The sequence below is a fragment of the Chrysoperla carnea genome, chromosome 1 (genome assembly GCF_905475395.1).
Source record: "Chrysoperla carnea chromosome 1, inChrCarn1.1, whole genome shotgun sequence".
Classification (NCBI taxonomy): Eukaryota; Metazoa; Arthropoda; class Insecta; order Neuroptera; family Chrysopidae; genus Chrysoperla; species Chrysoperla carnea.
Genome location: NC_058337.1, coordinates 104,106,994 through 104,112,863, shown reverse-complemented (window position 1 = coordinate 104,112,863; position 5,870 = coordinate 104,106,994). Strand labels below are relative to the sequence as shown.

The following is a 5,870-nucleotide window of genomic DNA, read 5'->3' as shown; positions in this document are numbered from 1 at the left end:
TTAATTATAACATGACATGAAAATTAAACAATAACATTTGAACAAAGAAATTAATACATTCTACAATTTAGAGAGTGGAGAAGAAACATGTGCAATTTTGAAAGCTCCGTAAAACAAAATCCATCAATAAAAAAAATTTTTTTTACCATCGGATTGTAAAATACATAAGAAAGTATTTAGTTCAATAACTTTAGTAAGATGACATCCCTTCAGCCTACATATTCTCCTGTAGGTTCAAGTTATCAATAATATTCTGCTGGATTTGAACTACCTATTGTCCATCAGTTCCGTTCGTTCAGTGCTTTAACTGTTCGTGGTCAGTTATGCCAATAAAGTTTCTCTCTTTTTTCAAAATGGCACCCTTTCTTGCCTTACTCTGTATTGAAAATTTGTTAATCGTTAATTCTTTAAACTCAAATGCCGTACTATAAATAGGATTTTTGTTTAAATTCTAGAAAATTTTGTTAATAAACAATTGTCTAACTTGTTGAAAAATTAATTTTAAGATAAACTTCCAACGGTAATAGATTCTTTAAAGTGTTTCGAATATACCATAATTTTTCAAACTTTTAAATTATAATGTAATTATAATAACTAGCTAAAAGTATAACTTTGTAATGACTCGATTATTTAATGTGAGATACTAATTTTTGACGCTATCTATTGCAAACATCTAAAAATGACGCAAAAGGAAAGATTCCTTCTCTTTAAGAATCGTTTTTTAAAATTTCTTAAATATTAATATTTTATGAAATAATGGTGAAAATCGAAATATCTTTTTTTCATCATTAATTGTTTATAACTTTTTGCAATAATTTTTTATGTACTGAAAAATTCTTCTGATACATTTTTCTGGACATCCTTTCGAATTCATTGAGCTATCACATGTATTTTTACGACCAGTATTCCAATATTTCACCAATTTGAACTTGAGACTAGACTACTAACCAAACATATGCTTTCCCGCCATCGCCATCATTCAAATTTCAATTTTGTATTGTATTTTCAAATTTATTTCAAAAAAATTAAAATACACGGTATATGGTTTACAAACTAGCATTAAAATAAACATTTTATTTTGCTAAAAACCGCTAAAGAATTATAGTTAACAATTTAAAATCTTTCAAATAAAATTGAGCTTCAAATTTGAACTAGTTGCTTTTCCAAAACTTCGTTTCCTGACGTGTGTTCTGATGTCTCAAAACTATTATTGAAAATACTTAGAGTTAAAAGCCAACCTTAGTCCTGATGAAGCAATACAATGCAAGAGTATTTTGATTAAAATTTTCATTTGAAAATATAAAAACTTATGTTAAAAATAAGAAATTATAATATGATGTAATATAAAGATAATTCACAAAAAAATGGGTTAAAAATTATAACATAAAGTCAAACAATTGTAAATAAAAATCGGTGCATATGTTTTTTTTTATTATTATTTATTTATTTATTTAAATTTATACATAACAAATTCACACAACATATATAATAATATATATAATAAAATATTATATAATAATTTATTTTAAAACGAAATTTTATACTTACATTTTTAATATCTTTCGCTACTTTCAACATGCAATATTTTTATTATTCATTTTTTTTTTAATTAATGTGAGAATTAGATGTATTGTTCAATTATAATGAAATGTATTGTGTATTTAAAAAAAAATAATTAAAAAATATATTATTAATAAGTTTATCTTAGATAATAAGCTGATCTATTTTGATTGAAATAAGTATAAATGAAATTCATCAAATAATGAAGGTAAAATTAATATTTGCATTTAATAACAAAAAAACTTGTCATTTAAATATTTTGTAAAAAATCTGTAAAAATCTCCTAAAATATGCATATTACAAAAATAAAACATAAAATATTTTAAATTGTAGTACTTAACTTTCGTATGTTTAATACTCTGACTTGCGCTTCCACCAATTATAATAGCTGGAAAAAAACTTATCTTATTATATCCAATCAAAAATGTATCATCCTTTATCAATTTCAATCTTTAAAACTTATTGCCACTATTGCGATTAAATTGCCACTGAAATTTAAAACAAAATGCAATAAAATCGGCCCTTTATTAAGAAAAAATAAAAAATATTACTACTACCAATAAGTACTATAAATATATCTTTTTTTTTTGTTTCTAATCCTTCCTTCGGTATTTTTAAAACTCTTTGTAATAATGCAAAATTAATTTTATATGCACCTAATTAGGTGTAAATTTTGTTAATTAAATAACAAAACACGGATTACGTAATACTAGAAATGGCATTCAAGTTAAACTCTAACTCAAAAATTTAAAAAAAAATTATGCGATGGCCGGGAATCGAACCCGGATCAACTGCTTGGAAGGCAACTATGCTGACCATTACACCACCATCGCATTATGTTGAGCTCTCATAAATTTTTGCTCAAATATATGAAGATATCAATGTTTTAAGACATATCTTGGGGAATAAGTTCAGTCATTAATTATTTGGAAATTGAAGCATCATAGGGAAATAAGATGTTTGGGGATTACTCTTGGCTTTTGTTGACTTTTAATAATATTATAATACATTTTGAAAGGCGAAAAATAAATTTTAAGGCCAGTTTTCATGACGATATTCAAAAATGTCATTACAGGTAAAATGATCCCCTTTATATAAGTTAAAATGATCCCAATTTTGTGTGTAAAATTATAATAGATAAAATGACCCCCCATAATGTAACGGGTCTTGAATGGTTTGTTTTTGATGATTTTACCAGTGATTTTTGTTTTCATACTAATCGTTGATGCAATGTATAAAAGAACAATTAATATTTTATGCGAGCTGTTTGTCATTTGATCATTTAACTCACCTACTCTTGCAAAGCCAGTAAAACGGTCCTTTTTGAGAAATATTAAATAGCTCTAAAAATTTGAAACAAATCACAAGAAATTGGCTTACCAATAATGCAACACTTGAATAAACAAACCAAAAATATTTCGACATTATACATATCTCGAATAGTTTAGCTATATAAATTACATTTTAGATTACACCTTCTTCTAAAGGTCTCAAAGGAGACAAATTTTTCAGGAAAATTTTTATGATTTAAACGCTTTTCAAAGAATTTAGATTCGAATAATTTCCTAGAAAATACTTCGAAAACTAAAAAATGTAAATTTTTTTATAATAAACATTTCAAAAATTAGAACTTAATCACATACAGGATATTTTTTTTTTTTAAATTTCAAATGATTTACCAATTTACTTAATAATTTCTTCCGTGTAGATAAAATTTTACTAAAATATATATTCAATTGAAAACAATACAAATTAAAATATCGGAAATGATATTAGAATTAAATAATAGATTAACTAATTTCTTAACTCTTAAGTAAGTAAACATAATACTTAAATTGTATCAAAATCGTTTTGTTCTGTTAAATAAGGTACTTGGTAAAGGTATCCGTACCAACCTGCATGCTTGCATCTTTATATTAATAAATAAGATGATATTTACTGGTAGTTAAATCGTGTTTAAAAAATAATATAAAACATTAAAATCTTTTGTTGTAAAATTGACATTTTAAAATCATTTTTACTTTCACATAAAAATAAAATTATTTACGGAACACAACTATTTAAGTTAGATACTGTATAATATACTTAGTCAGTAGTTTGTTTGTTTAAACAATAAATAATTTATAAAGTTCATTTTAGAGGATCTAAAATATATTTTATTAACACACTTTTATATTTGACTAGAGTGATACCCACTTCGCTGGGTTTAAAAGTAAAGATTGATATATTGCTCTCGCTCATCTCCTGTTTATAATACTCGAAATAATCGTAAGGATTGTTTTACACAGGTAAAATATATGAATGGTTTTCTATTTTTTTAAATGTATAATAGTCGTAAATATTCATTGAGTAAATCTGGAAAGATGGACTTGAAACATTTTATATTGACTGTTTTTTCAGAAATCTGTAATTAATGTCAAATTAAATAAATTTTTAATTTTTTTATTAATATATCTTTATAAATTATATCTCATGCGTTATTCTGAAGTATGAGCTATATTGCTGTACAGTTTCATTAAAATCCATTCGCTAGTTTTAGCGTGAAAGCGCAACAAACAAACAAACAAACAAATAAACATGTTTGCTTTCGCATATAATATATATAGAGATTTGTTTGTTATGGTACGAGAGTTAGAAATGCTTTCTAGAGTTTATTTTAATACGGCTAAATTTCAGGTATTTATATCTTCATTGAACTTATGGATGTTTTCAAGAAAATCACATTTTCTTAGGACCATCTGTAAGGTGATTGTAAACCTACAGTATTGTAACAAAAGTTTTGGTTTATTGCACGGAACATACATATAAACCAAATACATGCTTTGTAGTCAAGTATTGAGTTATTTTTAGCTTTATAATACCACGCAACTACAAAAATATATAATATATTGTGTGCAAGTGAGGCTTATAAATTTGATAATATAGATATGGCTCTTCAATCATCAATACTCTAAATATAGTCGTTTCTGTTCATCAAATGATGGATCTTCGATGAACTCATAATAAAATAAAATTTTGTTGTTATGTCATCGGAAACTTTATATTTTATGGTATTATTATAAACTACAAGATTGTCTAAATATTTTAGATAGTTTTTTTATCACACTATCTAGATTTTTTGATGTAGATATATTCAATTGAAAAGGATAATCTATATGATTCATCATTTTTACAGCCAACTTTGAACGATAAAATAATAATAAAAAGCCCAATGACCGAGGAATTTTTTGTGATTTTTGGAAACTTTGTTAGTTAAAAAATGAATTTATAAAGTTTTATTGAAATCACTAGTATTATTTAATCTTTGCATATCTCCTTGCATCGAGTATATGCATTCCTATTAATGTCCTCTAAAAGCAGGTAAATTTTTAATACTCCATACGGTATTAAATTTTTAGATTTGAGCTGTTAAAGTTTGCGTTTTTAACATAAAAATCCTAATTGAAGTGTTTTTAAAGGTACACTTTATTATTTTACAAGGCTAATTTTCTTAAGAATAATTTGAAAATATTCATTAGTTAATGTACTTTCTTTTAAAGAAAATATTTTCCTACAAAGAAAATTATAGCAAGCCGGCACTCGTTTTTCCATAAATACATTTAAAATGATGAAATGAATGTCTTTTGTGTAAAGAAAGTAAGTATTTTTCTATAAGTGATTTATTCTAAATCTTTAGGCATCAACATTTCAAAAACTATGGTATATAGCGAAAAATTTACTAATAAGTATTTCTCTTATAAGTGATTTTCTCTAAATTCTTAGGTATCAATATTTAAAAAACTCTTAATTTTATTTTATCCCTCATTTAGCAGTATACGGTCTATTATAGCGGTACACGGTCTTAAATTTGAGAAAAATGTCTTCTTTTTACCAACACTCGTTTACTTTTTTCTATGCTTCTTCAAAATGTCATTTCTAAAAAATTTTTAAATAATGGAATTTCACAAAAATCGATTTGGTGCGCATTGTGGAATTCCGTACGAGTCGAATAGTAATTTATATTGCTTAAAGGGCATGGCAAATGATTAAAAAAAAAATTGTTCTCTTAAAATGAATATAAAATCAACAATTTATGCATCTTTTTTCGGGAAGGTGCAGTAACCAACGTAGTGCATGCAACTGATATATCAGGTTCTAGGCATACTTTATCTCTACCTAATTTATAAAGAAAATCTAAAATTTAATCTTGTGATCTGTTTACGTGAACTGTTTACGTGAATTTCCTAGCTAGAAAAATAAACTAGAAAGGTGAAAGGCGGAGGTGACGTTAAACCATATCTTAGAGAAGATGACATATCTTAGAGAAAAAA

The 5,870-nt window shown here is 25.1% G+C and overlaps 1 non-coding gene across 1 annotated transcript; it reads right to left on the bottom strand.

Moving 5' to 3' along the window:
• Positions 1 to 2,321: 2,321 nt before the first annotated feature.
• Positions 2,322 to 2,393, bottom strand: Trnag-ucc. Its single transcript has one exon. It is a non-coding gene; the product is annotated as a tRNA-Gly (tRNA).
• Between the last annotated feature and the right edge of the window lie 3,477 nt (positions 2,394 to 5,870).